Consider the following 26955-nt stretch of genomic DNA (forward strand, 5'->3'; position numbering starts at 1 on the left):
GACACCCCAGAAATTGCCTCGTGGTCCCAGTAATATTCCCACCTCCACAACTTTTGTTCGTGTTGAAATAGCGAGAGCCAGAAGCCCACAAATCGTGGACGTGACCAGAAGATGTGGACATGGTTAACTGGTCCTCCTTTACACTCTCACATTTATCTTCTTCCTCTGTGAGGAATCTGCTCATTCGTTCCTGTGTCATATGGGCCCCTGTGTACATCCTTGAATTGTATCAAGCCCATCCGAGCACATGAAGATGTCGCATTGACCCTGTGTATAATCTCACTCCATAGTCCCCATTCCAACTCCATATCCAACTCTTCCTTCCACTTTTGTTTCATCTCTTCAATCGCTGCTTTCTTTCTGTCCATCGGCCACCTGTAAATGTTAATAATTCTCCCATCACCAACTCAGCTGGGAGGAGCAATTTCTCCAGCAGCTTGTTCTCCGGTAGGCAAACGAACGAGGACAACTCCTTTTTCACCAAGTTTCATCATTGAAGATAATTAAACTTCACCTCCCTCTGCATTTTATGTTTCTCCCTCAATTCTTCAAATCTACTTTCCAACAAGTCTGTAACCTGTCTCAGCCCAGCTTTATGCCACTGTTTAAATATTGTATCCAGTCTTGCCGCTGGGGTGAATCGGTGGTTTCCATAAATAGGGGCTTGCACCGTCAAGTTTACCAAAGCAAAATGGCATCTCCGCTTGCTCCAGATGTTGAAGGAAGATGCCAGCACCGGGCTTTGTGTCAACCTCCCCGGGGGAAATGGGAGTGCAGCTGCAGCGGAAGTCTGCAAACTAGCCCCCTTACACGATTCTTCCACCACCTGTACCCATTCCGCTTCTTCCTCTCCCCACCATTGCCCAATCTTCTCCAAATTCACCGCCCAATAATAATACAAAAGATTGGGAAGCACCAACCCTCCCACCCACCCATTCTTTTTAAATATGAGCTGGTCTTTTTGAAGAGAAATCCAATTAATCACCTTCCAGTTACCGATGGAGAAGTCATCTGCCGCATTTTCTATCTGATTAGAGCAGGGTGTCTGTGTGAGGGTAAGTGTGTTACTGTGTGTGTGGACTTTTCTCTATCTGTCTATCTGCCAGTCGCCCTGGTCCAAGATTATATTTCACTCTCCATAGATGCTGCCTGACCTGCTCAGTATTTTCCTGCATTGGTACAAGAGCGCGGAGGTAAGGCTGAACTTATACAAGACACTAGTTAGACCTCAGCTGGAATATTGTGGACAGTTCTGGGTGCCACACTGTAGGAAGGATGTGAACACACTGGAGCGAGTGCAGAGGAGGTTCACAAGAATGGTTCAGGAATGAGATACTTCAGTGATGAGGTTAGATTGGAGAGGTTGGGTCTGTTCTCCACGGAGAGAAATGGCCAAGAGGAGATGAGATAGAGGTGTTCAAATCTTGGGGGTGCCGGACAGAGTAGACAGGGAGAAACGGTTCCCACTATTAAGAAGATCAAGAACGAGATGGCAGAGAATTAAAGTGAATTGGAAAAGAAGCAAATATGATGTGAGAAAATGGAAACAGTATAGTGTAGAGAGAGCCCTGCTCGATATCTGACCCCGTGCTGTACCTGTCCTGGGAGTGTTTGATGGGGACAGTGTAGAGGGAGCTTTACTCTGTATCTAACCCCGTACTGTACCTGTCCTGGGAGTGTTTGATGGGGACAGTGTAGAGGGAGCTTTACTCTGTATCTGACCCCGTGCTGTACCTGTCCTGGGAGTGTTTGATGGGGACAGTGTAGAGGGAGCTTTACTCTGTATCTAACCCCATGCTGTACCTGTCCTGGGAGTGTTTGATGGGGACAGTGTAGAGGGTGCTTTACTCAGTATGTAACCCCGTGCTGTACCTGCCCTGGGAGTGTTTGATGGGGACAGTGTAGAGAGAGCTTTACACTGTATCTAACCCCATGCTGTACCTGTCCTGGGAGTGTTTGATGGGGACAGTGTGAGGGAGCTTCACACTGTATCTAACCCCATGCTGTACCTGTCCTGGGAGACTTTGATGGGGACGGTGTAGAGGGAGCTTTACTCTGTATCTAACCTCATGCTGTACCTGTCCTGGGAGTGTTTGATGGGGGACAGTGTAGAGAGAGCTTTACTCTGTATCTGACCCTGTGCTGTACCTGTCCTGGGAGTGTTTGATGGGGACAGTGTAGAGGGTGCTTTACTCTGTATCTAACCCCGTGCTGAACCTGTCCTGGGAGTGTTTGATGGGGACAGTGTAGAGGGAGCTTTACTCTGTATCTAACCCCGTACTGTACCTGTCCTGGGAGTGTTTGATGGGGACAGTGTAGAGGGAGCTTTACTCTGTATCTAACCCCGTGCTGTACCTGTCCTGGGAGTGTTTGATGGGGACAGTGTAGAGGGAGCTTTACTCTGTATCGAAACCCATGCTGTACCTGCCCTGGGAGTGTTTGATGGGGACAGTGTAGAGGGTGCTTTACTCAGTATGTAACCCCGTGCTGTACCTGCCCTGGGAGTGTTTGATGGGGACAGTGTAGAGAGAGCTTTACATTGTATCTAACCCCGTGCTGTACCTGTCCTGGGAGTGTTTGATGGGGACAGTATAGAGGGAGATTTACTCTGTATCTAACCCCGTGCTGTACCTGTCCTGGGAGTGTTTGATGGGGACAGTGTAGAGGGAGCTTTACTCTGTATCGAAACCCATGCTGTACCTGTTCTGGGAGTGTTTGATGGGGACAGTGTAGAGGGAGCTTTACTCTGTATCTAACCCCATACTGTACCTGTCCTGGGAGTGTTTGATGGGGACAGTGTAGAGGGTGCTTTACTCAGTATGTAACACCGTGCTGTACCTGCCCTGGGAGTGTTTGATGGGGACAGTGTAGTGAGAGCTTTACACTGTATCTAACCCCATGCTGTACCTGTCCTGGGAGTGTTTGATGGGGACAGTGTGAGGGAGCTTCACACTGTATCTAACCCCATGCTGTACCTGTCCTGGGAGTGTTTGATGGGGACGGTGTAGAGGGAGCTTTACTCTGTATCTAACCTCATGCTGTACCTGTCCTGGGAGTGTTTGATGGGGGACAGTGTAGAGAGAGCTTTACACTGTATCTAACCCCATGCTGTACCTGTCCTGGGAGTGTTTGATGGGGACAGTGTGAGGGAGCTTCACACTGTATCTAACCCCATGCTGTACCTGTCCTGGGAGTGTTTGATGGGGACGGTGTAGATGGAGCTTTACTCTGTATCTAACCCCGTGCTGTACCTGCCCTGGGAGTGTTTGATGGGGACAGTGTAGAGAGAGCTTTACACTGTATCTAACCCCGTGCTGTACCTGCCTGGGAGTGTTTGATGGGGACAGTGTAGAGGGAGCTTTACTCTGTATCTAACCCCGTGCTGTACCTGTCCTGGGAGTGTTTGATGGGGACAGTGTAGAGGGAGCTTTACTCTGTATCGAAACCCATGCTGTACCTGTCCTGGGAGTGTTTGATGGGGACAGTGTAGAGGGAGCTTTACTCAGTATGTAACCCCATGCTGTACCTGTCCTGGGAGTGTTTGATGGGGACAGTGTAGAGGGTGCTTTACTCAGTATGTAACCCCGTGCTGTACCTGCCCTGGGAGTGTTTGATGGGGACAGTGTAGAGAGAGCTTTACACTGTATCTAACCCCATGCTGTACCTGTCCTGGGAGTGTTTGATGGGGACAGTGTGAGGGAGCTTCACACTGTATCTAACCCCATGCTGTACCTGTCCTGGGAGACTTTGATGGGGACGGTGTAGAGGGAGCTTTACTCTGTATCTAACCTCATGCTGTACCTGTCCTGGGAGTGTTTGATGGGGGACAGTGTAGAGAGAGCTTTACTCTGTATCTGACCCTGTGCTGTACCTGTCCTGGGAGTGTTTGATGGGGACAGTGTAGAGGGTGCTTTACTCTGTATCTAACCCCGTGCTGAACCTGTCCTGGGAGTGTTTGATGGGGACAGTGTAGAGGGAGCTTTACTCTGTATCTAACCCCGTACTGTACCTGTCCTGGGAGTGTTTGATGGGGACAGTGTAGAGGGAGCTTTACTCTGTATCTAACCCCGTGCTGTACCTGTCCTGGGAGTGTTTGATGGGGACAGTGTAGAGGGAGCTTTACTCTGTATCGAAACCCATGCTGTACCTGCCCTGGGAGTGTTTGATGGGGACAGTGTAGAGGGTGCTTTACTCAGTATGTAACCCCGTGCTGTACCTGCCCTGGGAGTGTTTGATGGGGACAGTGTAGAGAGAGCTTTACATTGTATCTAACCCCGTGCTGTACCTGTCCTGGGAGTGTTTGATGGGGACAGTATAGAGGGAGATTTACTCTGTATCTAACCCCGTGCTGTACCTGTCCTGGGAGTGTTTGATGGGGACAGTGTAGAGGGAGCTTTACTCTGTATCGAAACCCATGCTGTACCTGTTCTGGGAGTGTTTGATGGGGACAGTGTAGAGGGAGCTTTACTCTGTATCTAACCCCATACTGTACCTGTCCTGGGAGTGTTTGATGGGGACAGTGTAGAGGGTGCTTTACTCAGTATGTAACACCGTGCTGTACCTGCCCTGGGAGTGTTTGATGGGGACAGTGTAGTGAGAGCTTTACACTGTATCTAACCCCATGCTGTACCTGTCCTGGGAGTGTTTGATGGGGACAGTGTGAGGGAGCTTCACACTGTATCTAACCCCATGCTGTACCTGTCCTGGGAGTGTTTGATGGGGACGGTGTAGAGGGAGCTTTACTCTGTATCTAACCTCATGCTGTACCTGTCCTGGGAGTGTTTGATGGGGGACAGTGTAGAGAGAGCTTTACACTGTATCTAACCCCATGCTGTACCTGTCCTGGGAGTGTTTGATGGGGACAGTGTGAGGGAGCTTCACACTGTATCTAACCCCATGCTGTACCTGTCCTGGGAGTGTTTGATGGGGACGGTGTAGAGGGAGCTTTACTCTGTATCTAACCCCGTGCTGTACCTGCCCTGGGAGTGTTTGATGGGGACAGTGTAGAGAGAGCTTTACACTGTATCTAACCCCGTGCTGTACCTGCCTTGGAGTGTTTGATGGGGACAGTGTAGAGGGAGCTTTACTCTGTATCTAACCCCGTGCTGTACCTGTCCTGGGAGTGTTTGATGGGGACAGTGTAGAGGGAGCTTTACTCTGTATCGAAACCCATGCTGTACCTGTCCTGGGAGTGTTTGATGGGGACAGTGTAGAGGGAGGTTTACTCAGTATGTAACCCCGTGCTGTACCTGCCCTGGGAGTGTTTGATGGGGACAGTGTGAGGGAGCTTCACACTGTATCTAACCCCATGCTGTACCTGTCCTGGGAGTGTTTGATGGGGGACAGTGTAGAGAGAGCTTTACTCTGTATCTGACCCTGTGCTGTACCTGTCCTGGGAGTGTTTGATGGGGACAGTGTAGAGGGAGCGTTACTCTGTATCTAACCCCGTGCTGTACCTGTCCTGGGAGTGTTTGATGGGGACAGTGTAGAGGGTGCTTTACTCTGTATCTAACCCCGTGCTGAACCTGTCCTGGGAGTGTTTGATGGGGACAGTGTAGAGGGAGCTTTACTCTGTATCTAACCCCGTGCTGTACCTGTCCTGGGAGTGTTTGCTGGGGACAGTGTAGAGGGAGCTTTACTCTGTATCTAACCCTGTGCTGTACCTGTCCTGGGAGTGTTTGATGGGGACAGTGGAGAGGGAGCTTTACTCTGTATCTAACCCCGTGCTGTACCTGTCCTGGGAGTGTTTGCAGGGGACAGTGTAGCGGGAGCTTTACTCTGTACCTAACCCCGTGCTGTACCTGTCCTGGGAGTGTTTGATGGGGACAGTGTAGAGGTTGCTTTACTCTGTATCTAACCCCGTGCTGTACCTGTCCTGGGAGTGTTTGATGGGGACAGTGTAGAGGGAGCTTTACTCTGTATCTAACCCCGTGCTGTACCTGTCCTGGAAGTGTTTGATGGGGACAGTGTAGAGGGAGCTTTACTCTGTATCTAACCCCGTGCTGTTCCTGTCCTGGGAGTGTTTGCTGGGGACAGTGGAGAGGGTGCTTTACTCTGTATCTAACCCCGTGCTGTACCTGCCCTGGGAGTGTTTGATGGGGACAGTGGCGAGGGAGCTTTACTCTGTATCTAACTCTGTGCTGTACCTGTCCTGGGAGTGTTTGATGGGGACAGTGTAGAGGGTGCTTTACTCTGTATCTAACCCCATGCTGTAGCTGCCCTGGGAGTGTTTGATGGGGACAGCAGAGAGGAACCCTTACTCTGTATCTAACCCCGTGCTGTACCTGTCCTGGGAGTGTTTGATGGGGACAGCATAGAGGAACCCTTACTCTGTATCTGACCCCGTGCTGTACCTGTCCTGGGAGTGTTTGATGGGGACATCGTGAGTGAGTGGTTGTTTCAGTGTATAAGTGAGTGAGTGTGTAAGTGGGAATGAGTTTGTGTGTGAGTATGTGAGTGAGTGACTGTGTCAAAAGTTACTGAATGTGTAATGGTGAGTTTGTGTAAGAGTGAGCAAGTCAGTGTGTGTGTGTATGTCAGTGTGAGTCATTGTGTCAGTCAGTTTGAGTTTGTGAGTGAGTGTGTGTGAGTGGTGGTGTGTAAGAATTAGTGAGTGGGTTATTGAGTGTGAAAGAGTGTGTAGGAGTGAGTGTGTGTTAGCATGTGGGTGTGATAGTGTGTCAGAGTGATAGTGAGTGTGTGAGAGTGTGTGTGTGTAAGACCGAGTGAGTGTGTGAGACTAAGTGAGTGTGTGTGAGTCAATGTGTAATAATGAGTGAGTCTGTAGGAATGAGTGAGTTTCAGTCTGTATGTGAGTGTGAGTGAGTGTAATCGTGAGCGAATGTGAGTCAGGATGTGTAACAGTGAGTTAGTGAGAGTGTGTGTTAGTGAGTGATTGTGTAAGAGTGTGAGTGAGTGTGTCAGACTGTGTGATTGAGTGTGTGCGCGTAAGAGTGAGTGACTGTATAAGTGTGAGTGTATGAGTGAGTGTGTAAGTGTGAACGAGTTAGTGTGTGTGAGTATGTGAGTGAGTGACTGTCAAGAGTGACTGAGTGTGTAATGGTGAGTGTGTGTAGGAGTGAGTGAATCAGTGTGTACGTATATCAATGTGAGTGATTGTGTAAATCAGTTTGAGTGTGTGAGTGAGTGTGAGCTAGTATGTAAGAATGAGTGAGTAGGTGATTGAGTGTGAAAGTGTGTGTCTGTGTGTAATTGTGAGAGTGTGAAGAACTGTGTGAGTCAGTATGCAAGAGTGATGTGTGTTAGCATCTGGGAGTGATTGTGTCAGAGTGACAGGTGTGTAAGAATGAGTGTGTGACTGTGACAGTGAGTGTGTGACAGTGAGTGTGTGAGTGAGTGTGTGTGCGACTGAGTGAGTGTGTGAAAGTAAGTGAGGGTGTGTGGATCAGTGTATACTAATGAGTGAGTCTATAGGAATGAGTGAGCGTGAGTGAGTCAGTGTGTAATAGTGAGCGAGTGTGACAGAGGTGTGTAAGAGTGAGTTAGTGAGTGAGAATGTTAGTGCGTGATTGTGTAAGTGTGTGAGCGAGTGTGTAAGCGTATGCGTGTGAGCGAGTGTGTAAGAGTGTGTGAGAGAGTGAGTGAAATCTACCCCCTCAATTAGATTGCACACTGTGTTGCACTCCAGTATATCTGTTAACAGTGAGTGTGTGTTAGGGTGACTGTGTGTAAGAGTGAGTGAGTCAGTGTGTGAGTATGTAAGTGTGGGTGATTGTGTAAGTGAGTTTGAGTGTGTGGGCGAGTTAGTGTGGAAGAATGAGTGAGTGTGCGAGTGTGTGTAATAGTGGGTGCGAGTGAGTGTGTATGAGTGAGTGAGTGTGTATGAGTGAGTGAGTGTGTAAGAGCGAGTGTGTGTGTGTGTGAAGGAATGTGTAAGAGTGAGTGAGGGAGTGTGAGTGAGTGTGCAAGTGAGTGCTTACGTATGAGAGAATGAGTGTGTGTAAGACTGAGTGAGTGGTGTGAATGTGTAAGTGAGAGTGTGAGAGTAAGTCAGTGTGTAATAATGAGTGAGTGTGTAGGAATAATTGAGTTTCAGTGTGTGAGCGAGTGTGTAATAGTGAGCAAGTGTGCGTCAGGGTGCGTAAGCGTGATTTTGTTATTAAGTGCGTGATAGTGTGTGTTAGTGAGCGATTGTGTCAGGGTGTGAGTGAGTGTGTAAGAGTGAGTTAAATCTAACCCCTCAATTTGGTTTCACTCTGTAACGCACTTCTGGGTATCTGTTATTCTCCATATAAACTATCCTGAACTCCTCGATTAGATTCCCGTCTGTAACTCACTCCCGGGTATCTGTTATTCTCTACATATGATGTGGAGATGCCGGCGTTGGACTGGGGTGAGCACAGTACGAAGTCTTACAACACCAGGTTAAAGTCCAACAGGTTTGTTTCGATGTCACTAGCTTTCGGAGCGCTGCTCCTTCATCAGGTGGCAGGATTCACCTGAGGAAGGAGCAGCGCTCCGAAAGCTAGTGACATCGAAACAAACCTGTTGGACTTTAACCTGGTGTTGTAAGACTTTGTACTATTCTCTATATAAACTATCCTGAACCCCTCGATTAGATTCCAGTCTGTAACTCACTCCTGGGTATCTGTTATTCTATATATAAACTATCCTGATCCCCTCGATTAGATTCCAGTCTGTAACTCACTCCTGGGTATCTGTTGTTCTATTATAAACTATCCTGAACCCCTCGATTAGATTCCAGCCTGTCACTCACTCCCGGGTATCTGTTATTCTATATATAAACTATCCCGAAGCCCTCGATTAGATTCCAGTCTGTAACTCACTCCTGGGTATCTGTTATTCTGTATATCATCTATCCCGAAGCCCTCCATTAGATTGCAGTCAGTAATTCATTCCCAGATATAATCTATTCTGTGTATTAACCAACGATATGCCGGACTGAGATGTGGAGGAATTTTGTCACTCAGATGGTGGTGAATCCTGGGAATTCTCTATCCCAGAGGGATGTGGAGACTCAGTCATTGAGCCGGTTCTAGACTGCGATTGATTGATCAACAAGAGGCACGGGGATAGGGCAGGAAGACGGTGTTGAAATGGAAGAATCTCCATGATCATATTGACTGGTGGAGTGAGTTCGAAGGGCTGAATGGACCAGTCCTGCTCCTATTCCTTGTGGTCTGTCATTGCTAATTATTTCTATGTTTATCTATTTAAGATTATCAGGAAAAGTGGGATGGAAATGAATTCGGCATCGTTTTGGATTTGGATATTGGAGTAATCACCATTTGGGGTCAGTTCTGTTATGTTGATAATTTGCGATCTCTTTTCAAAATAAAACCCTTCCTTTGAAAACATTGCTTCATTCCCTCTACTTGCTGTAAATATCCTGGCAGCGTCTGTTGTGGAAATTGGAGAGGAACATTTATTCCGTTTGTAACCCCGTGGTGCACCTGTCCTGGTAGTGTTTGATGGGACAGTGTAGAGGGAGCTTTACTCTGTATCTAACCCCGTGCTGTACCTGTCCTGGGAGTGTTTGATGGGGCAGTGTAGAGGGAGCTTTACTCTCTTTCTAACCCCGTGCTGTACCTGTCCTGCGAGTGTTTGATGGGGCAGTGTAGAGGGAGCTTTACTCTGTATCTAACACCATGCTGCACCTGTCCTGGAAGTGTTTGATGGGGTCAGTGCAGAGGGAGCTTTACTCTATATCTAACCCTGTGCTGTACCTGTCCTGGGAGTGTTTGATGGGGAGAGTGTAGAGGGAGCTTTACTCTGTATCTAACCCCATGCTGTACCTGTACTGGGAGTGTTTGATGGGGACAGTGTAGAGGGAGCTTTACTCTGTATCTAACCCTGTGCTGTACCTGTACTGGGAGTGTTTGATGGGGACAGCATAGAGGAACCCCTACTCTGTATCTAACCCCGTGCTGTACCTGTCCTGGGAGTGTTTGATGGGGACAGTGTAGAGGGAGCTGTACTCTATATCTGACCCTGTGCTGTACCTGTCCTGGGAGTGTTTGATGGGGACAGGGTAGAGGGTGCTTTACACTGTATCTAACCTCGTGCTGTACCTGTCCTGGGAGTGTTTGATGTGGACAGTGTAGAGGGAGATTTACTCTGTATCTAACCCCACGCTGTACCTGTCCTGGGAGTGTTTGATGGGGACAGTGTAGAGGGAGCTTTACACTGTATCAACCCTGTGCTGTACCTGTCCTGGGAGTGTTTGATGGGGACAGTGTAGAGGGAGCTTTACTCTGTATCTGACCCTGTGCTGTACCTGTCCTGGGAGTGTTTGATGTGAGCAGTGTAGAGGAAACCTTACTCTGTATCTAACCCCGTGCTGTACCTGTCCTGGGAGTGTTTGATGGGGACAGTGTAGAGGGAGCTGTACTCTGTATCTGACCCTGTGCTGTACCTGTCCTGGGAGTGTTTGATGGGGACAGTGTAGAGGCAGCTTTACTCTGTATCTGACCCCGTGCTGTACCTGCCCTGGGAGTGTTTGATGTGGGGACAGTGTAGAGGGAGCTTTACTCTGTATCTAACCCCGTGCTGTCCCTGTCCTGGGAGTGTTTGATGGGGACAGTGTGGAGGGTGCTTTACTCTGTATCTAACCCCGTGCTGTCCCTGTCCTGGGAGTGTTTGCTGGGGACAGTGTAGAGGGAGCTTTACTTTGTATCTAACCCCGTGCTGTACCTGTCCTGGGAGTGTTTGATGTGGACAGTGTAGAGGAAACCTTACTCTGTATCTAACTCCTTATTCATGGGTCACTAAACGCTAGCGTGCGGGTACATTAAGCAATCAGGAGGTCCAATGGTACGTTAACTTTCATCGCTCGGGGTTATTAGTACAGGGGTTAAGATGACTTGCTGCAATTGTTCAGAGCAATGGTCACAACACACCTGGACCATTGTGTAGAGTTTTGTTCTCCATATATAAGGAAGGATATACTTGCTGTAGAAGGAGTGTAACGGAGATTCACCAGACAAATCCCTGGGATGGTGAAGTTGTCTGATGAGGAGAGATTGAGGAAAATGTACCCGTGTTCCCGAGAGTGCCGAAAAATGAGAGGTGATCTTGAAACATACACAATTCATACGGGGCATCACAAGATAGATGTAGGTTGGATGATCATTCTGACTGGTGAGATTAGAACCAGGGGAAGGGGGGCACAGTCTCAAACCATAAGACATAGAAGCAGAATTAGGACACTCGGCCCATCGAGTCTGCTCCGCCATTCAATCATGGGTAATATTTTTCTAATTCCCATTCTCCTGCCGTCTCTCCATAAACCCTGATCCCCTTATTGATCAAGAACCTATCTATCTCTGTCTTAGAGATACTCAGTGATTTGGCCTCCACACCCTTCTGCGGCAAAGAGTTCCACAGATTCACCACCCTCTGGCTGAAGAAATTCCTCCTCATCTCTGTTTAAAAGGATCGTCCCTTTAGTCTGAGATGGTGTCCTCTGCTTCTAATTGTTCCTACAAGTGGAAACATCCTCTCCACGTCCACTCTATCCAGGCCTCGCAGTATCCTGTAAGTTTCAATAAGATCCCCCCTCATCCTTCTGACCGCCAACGAGTACAGACCCAGTGTCCTTAACCATTCATCATACGACAAGTTCTTCATTCCAGGGAACATTCTTGTGAACCTACTCTGGACCCTTTCCAAGGCCAGCACATCCTTCCTTAGATACTGGGCCCAAAACTGCTCACAATACTCCAAATGGGATCTGCCTAGAGCCTTATACAGCCTCAGAAGTACGTCTCTGGTCTTGTATTCTCGCCCTCTTGACATGAATGCTCAGAATCAGGGGTAGACCATTGCAGACTGAGATGAGGAGGAATTTCTTCATTAAGAGGGTGGAGACTCCAGAGGGTTGTGGAAGCTCAATCATTGAGCATGTTCCAGACACAAATCGAGTGTGTATAATGCAATAGGAATGTGTGTGTGAGTGTGCGTGCGTCTGTGCGTGCCAGGATCTGTTTGAATGGTGGAGCAGACTCGATGGGCCAAACCGCCTACACCTGCTCATATTTTCCTTTGAGACTTAAATGCGTATACACACACAGATTCACAGATACACACACACACACACACACACATGCGCGTGCACACACTGACTGATACATACACGGGTCCAGATACATGCATACATACACACACATGCGTGCATAGACACATGCGTGTACACACACATTGCCGCACACACACATATATATTAGCCATTTAAGACCATTTGATAGAATGCTACACATCCCAGTTTGCCAATGACACCAAACATTAGACAGCATTGGAAGCAACATAGCTGGAAATATCAAATTGCAGGGAGATATTATCCTTTTGGCAGTAGACTGAACTGGTGGACGTGTTTCTGTGTTGGGAAATGTAAGATGATGTACTTTAGACTTAAAAAGGATAGAACCGTGATCTTTATAAACGATGAGAAGACAGAAACAGTGGAAGTTTAAACTGTACAGATATTTCACAGCTAGATTCACACACACACAATACAGACAGCAATGTATGGTAGATTTTGGAAGTTCCACAAATGTTGTCAAGTGCAGTGCGAGGCGTACCTCAATGTTTCAGTCTTACTGAGAAACTGTCAGCCCACAGGGACAACATTTTTGTATAATAGGATTGAAGCACAAGTTCAAATAGTTTTGTTTCAAAGTTTAAAATAACCAGTCATTTTTCTGTGCAGCTTTCGGAATCTGTCAGTGGAATTTAGGTTATACAGGCAAGTGTTAACAAGAGTATTGGGAACTGATTAGAAGTTTTGATGGAGATATTCCTGCATTATGGAAATGTGTGAGATCTATTTAGGGTTGGGGAATGGATTGATCAAAGGATGTAGTTTTTTGTTATCTATATCAGACTGACAGCCTTGAAGATTCACAACTTCCATGTGCTGAAATAAAGGTTTGATTAACAAAGGCCTATTATTCAAATACTTCAGACAAGTGACAAAACAACAATAACAGAGAATATACAAACCGAGACAAGCAGACACCTGGAATCGGAGCTTAAACTTCATGTTTAAATGTGAAGGGCTGAAATAAGCAAGAGTCCACCCTGGGATTCGGTGCAATTTGAGTTCTGCTTTTCCATAAAATAAAAATAACTATCTGCAATGAAAAATTCTTTGGACAGGACAGAGGGATTTTGACTCTGTATTTAAGCCCAGACAGTGTTTGGGTTGTGAGTGTTTGATGGACAGTGCAGATAAAGCTTTACTCTGAAACACTGGAATTTAGCTTAAGGGTGATTTAATCACATGCTTCAGAATAATAATTGATATTGTACATCTCGTGTGTGTCTCAGTGTCAGCTGTGAAACATGTACAGCACAATCTCATCCTGTTTCTGTGTGTCTCTCTGAAATTAGCTGGTCCATTTCCTAAATTACCACTGACTCAATTTCAAAAGGGCTCCATTGCCTGTGAAGCAGTTTGTGATACCCAAAGGTTATGAAAAGTGCTTTCGAAAAGTCTGTCCCCAAGCTGTTGTGAGGATGTTCAGAGTCAGTGTGTAACTTGGGTCACACACAGGCCAGATACACCTCTCCAAGTTAAAGGTGGAGAATGGATCTCGCTCCATTTGAAAGATGTAATGACGCAGCCTGTCTGAGTTTGTGTCTGTGTGTGAGTTTGTGTTTGTCTGTACACGTGTTTGTGTGTCTTGGGTGGGGTGGGAGGTTGTGTGTGTGACTCATTACGCGGCACGGTAGCACAGAGGGTAGCACTGTGGCTTCACTGCTCCAGGGTCCCGGGTTCGATTCCCGGCATGTTCTCCCTGTGTCTGCGTGGGTTTCCTCCGGGAGCTCCGGTTTCCTCCCACAAGTCTGAAAGACGTGCTGTTAGGTAATTTGGACATTCTGAATTCTCCCTCTGTGTACCCGAACAGGCGCCGGAATGTGGCGACTAGGGATTTTCACAGTAACTTCATTGCAGTGTTAATGTCAGTCTATGTCTGACAATAAAGATTATTATAAATGGTAGTCCCACAGGCTCTTACCCTGGGTACATGGTAGTCAGCACTCCAAAACAGTTAATTGTAGTGTCCACAGCAGTGTGGTGTAATGTAGTATTAACTGGGACAAGAGCTCATAGTATAAACAGTGACGGGGTCAACTGCAGTGATCACTGGGAAAGGAGCTAATGTGTTCTCAATAGAGATGTGGATGAGAACGGTTATATATTACAAGGTAATATTCACAATGACATTCTCTAATGCAGTAATATTTCTCACACCGTGTAGAGCAGGATTTACAGCTACTGATACTGCTGGGAAATAAAGTCATCGAGGGCTTTGTATCGGATTATTAAAATAGGTTATTGATTAAGGTGGTCTAGTCGCTAAGGCAGGCTCGATCAGCTGAATGGCCCATTCCTGTTCCTATGTACCTCTCCTGGGCGTATTTGGTGAGGACAGATGTACAGAGAGCTACATCTGGACAATTTTGGACACTAAGGGCAATTTAGCATGGCCAATCCACCTAACTTGCACATCTTTGGACTGTGGGAGGAAACTGGAGCACCCAGAGGAAACCCACGCACACACGGGGAGGATGTGCAGACTCCGCACAGACAGTGACCCAAGACGGAATCGAACCTGGGACCCTGGAGCTGTGAAGCAATTGTGCTTTCCACAATGCTACCATGCTGCCCCAGAGCTTTACTCTGTATCTCACCGCGTGCTGTACCTGTCGAGAAGTATTTGATGGGGACAGTGCAGAGGGAGCTTTACTCTTTATCTAACCTTATGCTGTACCTGTCCTGGGACTGTTTGATGGGGATGACGTGGAGGGAGCTTTACTCTGTATCTAACCCCGTGCTGTACCTATCCTGGGAGTGTTTGATGGGGATAATGTAGAGGGAGCTTTTTACTGTATCTCACCCCGTGCAGTACCTGTCCTGGAAGTGTTTGATGGGGACAGTGTAGAGGGTGCTTTACTCTGTATCTAACCCCGTGCTCTACCTGTCCTGGGTGTGTTTGCTGGGGACAGTGTAGAGGGAGCTTTACTCTGTATCTAACCCCGTGCTGTACCTGTCCTGGGGATGTTTGATGGGTACAGTGTAAAGGGATCTTTACTCTGTATCTAACTCCGTGCTGTACCTGTCCTGGGAGTGTTTGATGGGGACTGTGTAGAGGGATCTTTACTCTGTATCTAACACCGTGTAGTACCTGTGCTGGGAGTGTTAGATGGGGACAGTGTGAGGGTGCTTTACTCTGTATCTAACCCCGTGCTGTACCTGTGCTGGGAGTGTTTGATGGGGTCAGTGCAGACGGAGCTTTAATCTGTATCTAACCCCGTGCTGTACCTGTCCTGGGAGTGTTTGATGGGGACAGTGTAGAGGGAGCTTTACTCTGTATCTAGCCCCGTGCTGCACCTGTCCTGGGAGTGTTTGATGGGGACAGTGCAGAGGGAGCTTTACTCTGTATCTAACCCCATGCTGCAACTGTACTGGGAGTGTTTGCTGGGGACAGTGTAGAGGGAGCTTTACTCTGTATCTAACCCCGTGCTGTACCTGTCCTGGGAGTGTTTGATGGGGACAGTGGAGAGTGAGCTTTACTCTGTATCTGACCCTGTGCTGTACCTGTCCTGGGAGTGTTTGATGTGGTCAGTGTAGAGGAAACCTTACTCTGTATCTAACTCCTTATTCATGGGTCTCTAAACGCTAGCGTGCGGGTACATTAAGCAATCTTAAATTGGAGGGCCAAAGGTACGTTAACTTTCAACGCTCGGGGTTATTATTACAGGGGTTAAGATGACTTGCTGCAATTGTACAGAGCCTTGGTCACAACACACCTGGACCATTGTGTAGAGTTTTGTTCTCCATATCTAAGGAAGGATATACTTGCTGTAGAAGGAGTGTAACGGAGATTCACCAGACGAATCCCTGGGATGGTGAAGTTGTCTGATGAGGAGAGATTGAGGAAAATGTACCTGTGTTCCATAGAGTGCCGAAAAATGAGAGGTGATCTTGAAACATACACAATTCATACGGGGCATCACAAGATAGATGTAGGTTGGATGATCACTCTGACTGGTGAGATTAGAACCAGGGGGAGGGGGCACAGTCTCAAACCACCAGACATAGAAGCAGAATTAGGCCACTCGGCCCATCGAGTCTGCTCCGCCATTCAATCATGGGTAATATTTTTCTAATTCCCATTCTCCTGCCTTCTCTCCATAAACCCTGATCCCCTTATTGATCAAGAACCTATCTATCTCTGTCTGAGAGATACTCAGTGATTTGGCCTCCACACCCTTCTGCGGCAAAGAGTTCCACAGATTCACCACCCTCTGGCTGAAGAAATTCCTCCTCATCTCTGTTTTAAAGGATCGTCCCTTTAGTCTGAGATGGTGTCCTCTGCTTCTAATTGTTCCTACAAGTGGAAACATCCTCTCCACGTCCACTCTATCCAGGCCTCGCAGTATCCTGTAAGTTTCAATAAGATCCCCCCTCATCCTTCTGACCGCCAACGAGTACAGACCCAGTGTCCTCAACCATTCCTCATACAACAGGTTCTTCATTCCAGGGACCATTCTTGTGAACCTCCTCTGGACTCTTTCCAAGGCCAGCACATCCTTCCTTAGATACCGGGCCCAAAACTGCTCACAATACTCCAAATGGCATCTGACCAGAGCCTTATCCAGCCTCAGAAGTAGATCCCTGGTCTTGTATTCTTGCCCTCTTGACATGAATGCTCAGAATCAGGGGTAGACCATTGCAGACTTAGATGAGGAGGAATTTCTTCATTAAGAGGGTGGAGAATCCAGAGGGTTGTGGAAGCTCAATCATTGAGCATGTTCCAGACACAAATCGAGTGTGTATAATGCAATCGGAATGTGTGTGTGAGTGTGCGTGCGTCTGTGCGTGCCAGGATCTGTTTGAATGGTGGAGCAGACTCGATGGGCCAAATCGCCTACACCTGCTCATATTTTCCTTTTGAGACTTAAATGCGTATACACACACAGGTTCACAGATACACACACACACACATGCGCGTGCACACACTGACTGATACATACACGGGTCCAGATACATGCATACATACACACACATGCGTGCATAGACACATGCGTGTACACACACATTGGCGCACACTCACACATATATATGAGCCATTTAAGACCATTTGATAGAATGCTACACATCCCAGTTTGCCAATGACACCAAACATTAGACAGCGTTGTAAGCAACATAGCTGGAAATATCAAATTGCAGGGAGATATTATCTTTTTGGCAGTAGACTGAACTGTGGACGTGTTTCAGTGTTGGGAAAGGTTTAGATGATGTACTTCAGACTTAAAAAGGATAGAGCCGTGATCTTTTTAAATGATGAGAAGACAGAAACAGTGGAAGTTTAAACTGTACAGATATTTCACAGCTAGATTCACACAATACAGACAGCAATGTATCGTAGATTTTGGAAGTGCCACAAATGTTGTCAAGTGCAGTGCGAGGCGTACCTCAATGTTTCAGTCTTACTGAGAAACTGCCAGCCCACAGGGACAACAATTCTGTATCATAGGATTGAAGCACAAGTTCAAATAGTTTTGTTTCAAAGTTTAAAATAACCAGTCATTTTTCTGTGCAGCTTTCGGAATCTGTCAGTGGAATTTAGGTTATACAGGCAAGTGTTAACAAGAGTATTGGGAACTGATTAGAAGTTTTGATGGAGGTAATCCTGCATTATGGAAATGTGTGAGATCTATTTAGGGTTGGGGAATGGATTGATCAAAGGATGTAGTTTTTTGTTATCTTTCTCAGACTGACAGCCTTGAAGATTCACAACTTCCATGTGCTGAGATAAAGGATTGATCAACCAAGGCCTATTATTCAAATACTTCAGACAAGTGACAAAACAACAATAACAGAGAATATACAAACAGAGACAAGCAGACACCTGGAATCGGAGCTTAAACTTCATGTTTAAATGTGAAGGGCTGAAATAAGCAAGAGTCCACCCTGGGATTCGGTGCAATTTGAGTTCTGCTTTTCCATAAAATAAAAATAACTATCTGCAATGAAAAATTCTTTGGACAGGACAGAGGGATTTTGACTCTGTATTTAAGCCCAGACAGTATTTGGGTTGTGAGTGTTTGATGGACAGTGCAGATAAAGCTTTACTCTGAAACACTGGAATTTAGTTTAAGGGTGATTTAATCACATGCTTCAGATTAATAATTGATATTGTACATCACGTGTGTGTCTCAGTGTCAGCTGTGAAACATGTACAGCACAATCTCATCCTGTTTCTGTGTGTCTCTCTGAAATTAGCTGGTCCATTTCCTAAATTACCACTGACTCGATTTCAAAAGGTCTCCATTGGCTGTGAAGCAGTTTGTGATACCCAAAGGTTATGAAAAGTGCTTTCGAAAAATCTGTCCCCAAGCTGTTGTGAGGATGTTCAGAGTCAGTGTGTAACTTGGGTCACACACAGGCCAGATACACCACTCCAAGTTAAAGGTGGAGAATGGATCTCGCTCCATTTGAAAGATGTAATGACGCAGCCTGTCTGAGTTTGTGTCTGTGTGTGAGTTTGTGTTTGTCTGTACACGTGTTTGTGGTCTGGGGTGGGGGGGGAGGTTGTGTGTGTGACTCATTATGCGGCACGGTAGCACAGAGGGTAGCACTGTGGCTTCACAGCTCCAGGGTCCCGGGTTCGATTCCCGGCATGTTCTCCCTGTGTCTGCGTGGGTTTCCTCCGGGAGCTCCGGTTTCCTCCCACAAGTCTGAAAGACATGCTGTTAGGTAATTTGGACATTCTGAATTCTCCCTCTGTGTACACGAACAGGCGCCGGAATGTGGCGACTAGGGATTTTCACAGTAACTTCATTGCAGTGTTAATGTAAGTCTACGTGTGACAATAAAGATTATTATAAATGGTAGTCCCACAGGCTCTTACCCTGGGTACAAGGTAGTCAGCAGTCCAAAACTGTTAATTGTAGTGTCCACAGCAGTGTGGTGTAATGTAGTATTAACTGGGACAAGAGCTCATAGTATAAACAGTGACGGGGTCAACCTCAGTGATCACTGGGAAAGGAGCTAATGTGTTCTCAATAGAGATGTGGATGAGAACGGTTATATATTACAAGGTAATATTCACAATGACATTCTCTAATGCAGTAATATTTCTCACACCGTGTAGAGCAGGATTTACAGCTACTGATACTGCTGGGAAATAAAGTCATCCAGGGCTTTGTATCGGATCATTAAAATAGGTTATTGATTAAGGTGGTCTAGTCGCTAAGGCAGGCTCGATCAGCTGAATGGCCCATTCCTGTTCCTATGTACCTCTCCTGGGAGTATTTGGTGAGGACAGATATAGAGGGAGCTACATCTGGACAATTTTGGACACTAAGGGCAATTTAGCATGGCCAATCCACCTAACTTGCACATCTTTGGACTGTGGGAGGGAACCGGAGCACCCAGAGGAAACCCACGCACACACGGGGAGGATGTGCAGACTCCGCACAGACAGTGACCCAAGACGGAATCGAACCTGGGACCCTGGAGCTGTGAAGCAATTGTGCTATCCACAATGCTACCATGCTGCCCCAGAGCTTTACTCTGTATCTCACCCTGTGCTGTACCTGTCTTGGGAGTGTTTGATGGGGACAGTCTAGAGGGAGCTTTACTCTGTATCTCACCGCGTGCTGTACCTGTCGAGAAGTATTTGATGGGGACAGTGCAGAGGGAGCTTTACTCTTTATCTAACCTTATGCTGTACCTGTCCTGTTAATGTTTAATGGGGACAGTGTAGAGGGAGCTTTACTCTGTATCTAACCCCTTGTTGTACCTGTCCTGGGACTGTTTGATGAGGACGACGTGGAGGGAGCTTTACTCTGTATCTAACCCCGTGCTGTACCTATCCTGGGAGTGTTTGATGGGGATAGTGTAGAGGGAGCTTTTTACTGTATCTCACCCCGTGCTGTACCTGTCCTGGAAGTGTTTGATGGGGACAGTGTAGAGGGTGCTTTGCTCTGTATCTAACCCCGTGCGCTACCTGTCCTGGGTGTGTTTGCTGGGGACAGTGTAGACGAAGCTTTACTCTGTATCTAACCCCGTGCTGTACCTGCCCTGGGAGTGTTTGCTGGGGACAGTGTAGAGGGAGCTTTACTCTGTATCTAACCCCGTGCTGTACCTGCCCTGGGAGTGTTTGATGGGGACAGTGTAGAGGGAGCTTTACCACACGCTCTCGGTGCGTCCCTCGCTCTCGGTGCGCCCCTCGCTCTCGGTGCGCCCCTCGCTCGCTGTGCGCCCCTCGCTCGCTGTGCGCCCCTCGCTCGCTGTGCGCCCCTCGCTCGCTGTGGGGGTGCCAGGGAGAGAGGGGGGGCCAGGGAGAGAGGGGGGGCCAGGGAGAGGGGGGGCCAGGGAGAGGGGGGGCCAGGGAGAGGGGGGGCCAGGGAGAGAGGGGGGGCCAGGGAGAGAGGGGGGGCCAGGGAGAGAGGGGGGGCCAGGGAGAGAGGGGGGACTCTCCCTGTCCCCCTCTCTCTCCCTGTCCCCCTCTCTCTCCCTGTCCCCCTCTCTCTCCCTGTCCCCCCCTCTCTCTCTCCCTGTCCCCCCCTCTCTCTCTCCCTGTCCCCCCCTCTCTCTCTCCCTGTCCCCCCTCTCTCTCTCCCTGTCCCCCCTCTCTCTCTCCCTGTCCCCCTCTCTCTCTCTCCCTGTCCCCCTCTCTCTCCCTGTCCCCCTCTCTCTCTCTCCCTGTCCCCCTCTCTCTCTCTCCCTGTCCCCCTCTCTCTCCCTGTCCCCCTCTCTCTCCCTGTCCCCCTCTCTCTCCCTGTCCCCCTCTCTCTCCCTGTCCCCCTCTCTCTCCCTGTCCCCCTCTCTCTCCCTGTCCCCCCCTCTCTCCCTGTCCCCCCCCCTCTCTCCCTGTCCCCCTCTCTCTCCATCCCTCACTCTCGCTGCATCTCTCACTCTCCCTCGCTGCATCCCTCACTCTCTCTCTCGCTGTGTCCCTCTCTCTCGCTGTGTCCCTCTCTCTCTCTCTCTCTCGCTGTGTCCCCCTCTCTCGCTGTGTCCCCCTCTGTCGCTGTGTCCCCCTCTCTCGCTGTGTCCCCCTCTCTCGCTGTGTCCCCCTCTCTCGCTGTGTCCCCCTCTCTCGCTGTGTCCCCCTCTCTCGCTGTGTCCCTCATTCTCTCTCGCTGTGTCCCTCATTCTCTCTCGCTGTGTCCCTCACTCTCTCTCGCTGTGTCCCACACTCTCTCTCACTGTGTCCCTCACGCTCTCTCTCGCAGTGTCCCTCACTTTCTCTCTCGCAGTGTCCCTCAGTCTCTCTCTCGCAGTGTCCCTCAGTCTCTCTCTCGCTGTGTCCCTCAGTCTCTCTCTCGCTGTGTCACTCTCTCTCGCTGTGTCACTCTCTCTCGCTGTGTCACTCTCTCTCGCTGTGTCACTCTCTCTCGCTGTGTCCCTCACTCTCTCTCGCTGTGTCCCTCACTCTCTCTCGCTGTGTCCCTCACTCTCTCTCGCTGTGTCCCTCGCTCTCTCTCGCTGTGTCCCTCGCTCTCTCTCGCTGTGTCCCTCGCTCTCTCTCGCTGTGTCCCTCACTCTCTCTCGCTGTGTCCCTCTCTCTCGCTGTGTCCCTCTCTCTCTCGCTGTGTCCCTCTCTCTCGCTGTGTCCCTCTCTCTCGCTGTGTCCCTCTCTCTCGCTGTGTCACTCTCTCTCGCTGTGTCCCTCACTCTCTCTCGCTGTGTCCCTCACTCTCTCTCGCTGTGTCCCTCACTCACTCTCACTGCGTCCCTCACTCTCTCTCGCTGCGTCCCTCACTCTCTCTCGCTGCGTCCCTCACTCTCTCTCCCTGTCCCCTCTCTCTCCCTGTCCCCCTCTCTCTCCCTGTCCCCCTCTCGCTCCCTGTCCCCCTCTCTCTCCCTGTCCCCCTCTCTCTCCCTGTCCCCCTCTCTCTCCCTGTCCCCCTCTCTCTCCCTGTCCCCCTCTCTCTCCCTGTCCCCCTCTCTCTCCCTGTCCCCCTCTCTCTCCCTGTCCCCCTCTCACTCCCTGTCCCCCTCTCACTCCCTGTCCCCCTCTCACTCCCTGTCCCCCTCTCTCTCCCTGTCCCCTCTCTCTCCCTGTCCCCTCTCTCTCCCTGTCCCCTCTCTCTCCTTGTCCCCCTCTCTCTCCCTTTCCCTCTCTCCCTGTCCCCCTCTCTCTCCCTGTCCCCCTCTCTCTCCCTGTCCCCCTCTCTCTCCCTGTCCCCCTCTCTCTCCCTCCCTGTCCCCCTCTCTCTCCCTCCCTGTCCCCCTCTCTCTCCCTCCCTGTCCCCCTCTCTCTCCCTCCCTGTCCCCCTCTCTCTCCCTCCCTGTCCCCCTCTCTCTCCCTCCCTGTCCCCCTCTCTCTCTCTCCCTGTCCCCCTCTCTCTCTCTCCCTGTCCCCCTCTCTCTCTCTCCCTGTCCCCCTCTCTCTCTCTCCCTGTCCCCCTCTCTCTCTCTCCCTGTCCCCCTCTCTCTCTCTCCCTGTCCCCCTCTCTCTCTCTCCCTGTCCCCCTCTCTCTCTCTCCCTGTCCCCCTCTCTCTCTCTCCCTGTCCCCCTCTCTCTCTCTCCCTGTCCCCCTCTCTCTCTCTCCCTGTCCCCCTCTCTCTCTCTCCCTGTCCCCCTCTCTCTCTCTCCCTGTCCCCCTCTCTCTCTCTCTCTCCCTGTCCCCCTCTCTCTCTCTCTCTCCCTGTCCCCCCCTCTCTCTCTCTCCCACCCTGTCCCCCTCTCTCTCTCTCTCTCCCTGTCCCCCTCTCTCTCTCTCCCTGTCCCCCTCTCTCTCTCTCCCTGTCCCCCTCTCTCTCTCTCCCTGTCCCCCTCTCTCACTCTCCCTGTCCCCCTCTCTCTCTCTCCCTGTCCCCCTCTCTCTCTCTCCCTGTCCCCCTCTCTCTCTCTCCCTGTCCCCCTCTCTCTCTGTCCTCCGCTCTCTCTCTGACGCCATCTCTCACGGTGGGTCCCTCTCTCTCTCGCTGTGTCCCCCTCGCTCTCTCTGCCCCTCTCTTTCTGCATCCCTCACTCTCGCTGCATCTCTCACTCTCCCTCGCTGCATCCCTCACTCTCTCTCTCGCTGTGTCCCTTTCTCTCACTGTGTCCCTCTCTCTCTCTCTCTCTCTCTCTCGCTGTGTCCCCCTCTCTCGCTGTGTCCCTCACTCTCTCTCTCGCAGTGTCCCTCAGTCTCACTCTCGCTGTGTCCCTCAGTCTCTCTCTCGCTGTGTCCCTCAGTCTCTCTCTCGCTGTGTCCCTCACTCTCTCTCGCTGAGTCCCTCACTCTCTCTCGCTGCGTCCCTCACTCTCTCTCGCTGGGTCCCTCACTCTCTCTCTCAGCGTCCCTCACTCTCTCTCTCTGCGTCCCTCACTCTCTCTCTCTGCGTCCCTCACTCTCTCTCGCTGCGTCCCTCACTCTCTCTCGCTGCGTCCCTCACTCTCTCTCGCTGCGTCCCTCACTCTCTCTCGCTGCGTCCCTCACTCTCTCTCGCTGCGTCCCTCACTCTCTCTCGCTGCGTCCCTCACTCTCTCTCGCTGCCTCCCTCACTCTCTCTCGCTGCCTCCCTCACTCTCTCTCGCTGCGTCCCTCACTCTCTCTCGCTGCGTCCCTCACTCTCTCTCGCTGCGTCCCTCACTCTCTGTCGCTGCGTCCCTCACTCTCTCTCGCTGCGTCCCTCACTCTCTCTCGCTGCGTCCCTCACTCTCTCTCGCTGCGTCCCTCACTCTCTCTCGCTGCGTCCCTCACTCTCTCTCGCTGCGTCCCTCACTCTCTCTCGCTGCGTCCCTCACTCTCTCTCGCTGCGTCCCTCACTCTCTCTCGCTGCGTCCCTCTCTCTCTCTCGCTGCGTCCCTCTCTCTCTCTCGCTGCGTCCCTCACTCTCTCTCGCTGCGTCCCTCACTCTCTCTCGCTGGGTCCCTCACTCTCTCTCGCTGCGTCCCTCACTCTCTCTCGCTGCGTCCCTCACTCTCTCTCGCTGCGTCCCTCACTCTCTCTCGCTGCGTCCCTCACTCTCTCTCGCTGCGTCCCTCACTCTCTCTCGCTGCGTCCCTCACTCTCTCTCGCTGCGTCCCTCACTCTCTCTCGCTGCGTCCCTCACTCTCTCTCGCTGCGTCCCTCACTCTCTCTCGCTGCGTCCCTCACTCTCTCTCGCTGCGTCCCTCACTCTCTCTCGCTGCGTCCCTCACTCTCTCTCGCTGAGCTCGAACGGCTGAATGGCCCAGTCCTGCTCCTATTCCTTGTGGTCTGTTATTGCTAATTATCTCTCTGTTTATCTATTTAAGATTATCCGGAAAAGTGGGATGGGAATGAATTCGGCATCGTTTTGGATTTGGATACTGGAGAAATCATCATTTGGGGTAAGTTCTGTTCTGTTGAGAATTCACTATCTTCTTTGAAAATAAAACCCTTCCTTTGAAAACATTGCCTCATTCCCACTACGTGCTGTAAATATCCTGGCAGCTTCTGTAGTGGAAATTGGGGAGGAACATTTATTCCGTTTGTAACCCCGTGGTGCACCTGTCCTGGTAGTGTTTGATGGGGACAGTATAGAGGGAGCTTTACTCTGTATCTAACCCCGTGCTGTACCTGTCCTGGGAGTGTTTGATGGGGCAGTGTAGAGGGAACTTTACTCTGTATCTAACCCGGTGCTGTACCTGTCCTGGGAGTGTTTGATGGGGACAGTGTAGAGGGAGCTTTACTCTGTATCTAACCCCGTGCTGTACCTGTCCTGGGAGTGTTTGATGGGGACAGTGTAGAGGGAGCTTTACTCTGTATCTAACCCCGTGCTGTACCTGTCCTGGGAGTGTTTGCTGGGGACAGTGGAGAGGGTGCTTTACTCTGTATCTAACCCCGTGCTGTACCTGCCCCGGGAGTGTTTGCTGGGAACAGGGTAGAGGGAGATTTACTCTGTATAAAACTCCGTGCTGTACCTGTCCTGGGAGTGTTTGATGGGGACAGTGTAGAGGTTGCTTTACTCTGTATCTAACCCCATGCTGTACCTGTCCTGGGAGTGTTTGATGGGGACAGTGTAGAGGGAGCTTTACTCTGTCTAACCCCGTGCTGTACCTGTCCTGGGAGTGTTTGCTGGGGACAGTGTAGAGGGAGCTTTACTCTGTATCTAACCCTGTGCTGTACCTGTCCTGGGAGTGTTTGATGGGGACAGTGTAGAGGGAGCTTTACTCTGTATCTAACCCCGTGCTGTAACTGTCCTGGGAGTGTTTGCTGGGGACAGTGTAGAGGGAGCTTTACTCTGTATCTAACCCTGTGCTGTACCTGCCCTGGGAGTGTTTGATGGGGCCAGTGTAGAGGGAGCTATACTCTGTATCTAACTCTGTGCTGTACCTGTTCTGGGAGTGTTTGATGGGGACAGTGTAGAGGGTGCTTTACTCTGTATCTAACCCCGTGCTGTAGCTGCCATGGGAGTTTTTGATGGGGACAGCATAGAGGAACCCTTACTCTGTATCTAACCCTGTGCTGTACCTGTCCTGGGAGTGTTTGATGGGGACAGCGTGAGTGAGTGGTTGTGTCAGTGTATAAGTGAGTGTGTAAGTGTGAATTAGTTAGTGTGTGAGTATGTGAGTGAGTGACTGTGTCAAGAGTCACTGAATGTGTAATGGTGAGTTTGTGTAAGAGTGAGCAAGTCAGTGTGTGTGTTTATGTCAGTGTGAGTGATTGTGTAAGTGAGTTTGAGTGTGTGGACGAGTTAGTGTGGAACAATGAGTGAGTAGGTGAGTGAGTGTGCGAGTGTGTGTGTAATAGTGGGTGTGAGTGTGTGTGTGTGAGTGAGTGAGAGTGAGTGAGTGTAAGAGCGAGTGTGTGTGTGTGTGTGTGTGAAGGAATGTGTAAGAGTGAGTGAGGGAGTGTGAGTGAGTGTGCAAGTGAGTGCTTACGTATGAGAGAATGAGTGTGTGTAAGACTGAGTGAGTGGTGTGAATGTGTAAGTGAGAGTGTGAGAGTAAGTCAGTGTGTAATAATGAGTGAGTGTGTAGGAATAATTGAGTTTCAGTGTGTGAGCGAGTGTGTAATAGTGAGCAAGTGTGCATCAGGGTGTGTAAGCGTGATTTCGTTATTAAGTGCGTGATAGTGTGTGTTAGTGAGCGATTGTGTCAGGGTGTGAGTGAGTGTGTAAGAGTGAGTTAAATCTAACCCCTCAATTTGGTTTCACTCTGTAACACACTCCTGGGTATATGTTATTCTCTATATATGATGTGGAGATGCCGGCGTTGGACTGGGGTGAGCACAGTACGAAGTCTTACAACACCAGGTTAAAGTCCAACAGGTTTGTTTCGATGTCACTAGCTTTCGGAGCGCTGCTCCTTCCTCAGGTGGCAGGATTCAACTGAGGACGGAGCAGTGCTCCGAAAGCTAGTGACATCGAAACAAACCAGTTGGACTTTAACCTGGTGTTGTAAGACTTCGTCCTATTCTCTATATAAACTATCCTGAACCCCTCGATTAGATTCCAGTCTGTAACTCACTCCCGGGTATCTGTTATTCTGTATATAATCTATCCCGAAGCCCTCCATTAGATTGCAGTCTGTAATTCATTCCCAGATATAATCTATTCTGTGTATTAACCAACGATATGCCGGACTGAAATGAGGAGGAATTTTGTCACTCAGATGGTGGTGAATCCTGGGAATTCTCTATCCCAAAGGGATGTGGAGACTCAGTCATTGAGCCGGTTCTGGACTGCGATTGATGGATCAACAAGAGGCACGTGGATAGGGCAGGAAGACGGTGTTGAAATGGAAGAATCTCCATGATCATATTGACTGGTGGAGTGAGTTCGAAGGGCTGAATGGACCAGTCCTGCTCCTATTCCTTGTGGTCTGTCATTGCTAATTATTTCTATGTTTATCTATTTAAGATTATCCGGAAAAGTGGGATGGGAATGAATTCTGCATCGTTTTGGATTTGGATATTGGAGTAATCATCATTTGGGGTCAGTTCTGTTATGTTGATAATTTGCGATCTCTTTTCAAAATAAAACCCTTCCTTTGAAAA

The 26955-nt window shown here is 49.5% G+C and overlaps 1 long non-coding RNA gene across 1 annotated transcript; it reads left to right on the plus strand.

Annotated features, from left to right (window-relative positions):
• Positions 1–572: 572 nt before the first annotated feature.
• On the plus strand, positions 573–26955 carry LOC140411581 (uncharacterized). The gene is made up of 4 exons (XR_011940874.1): positions 573–1193; positions 9200–9274; positions 24231–24305; positions 26819–26955. It is a non-coding gene; the product is annotated as an uncharacterized lncRNA (long non-coding RNA).

The sequence above is a fragment of the Scyliorhinus torazame genome, chromosome 4 (genome assembly GCF_047496885.1).
Source record: "Scyliorhinus torazame isolate Kashiwa2021f chromosome 4, sScyTor2.1, whole genome shotgun sequence".
NCBI lineage: Eukaryota > Metazoa > Chordata > Chondrichthyes > Carcharhiniformes > Scyliorhinidae > Scyliorhinus > Scyliorhinus torazame.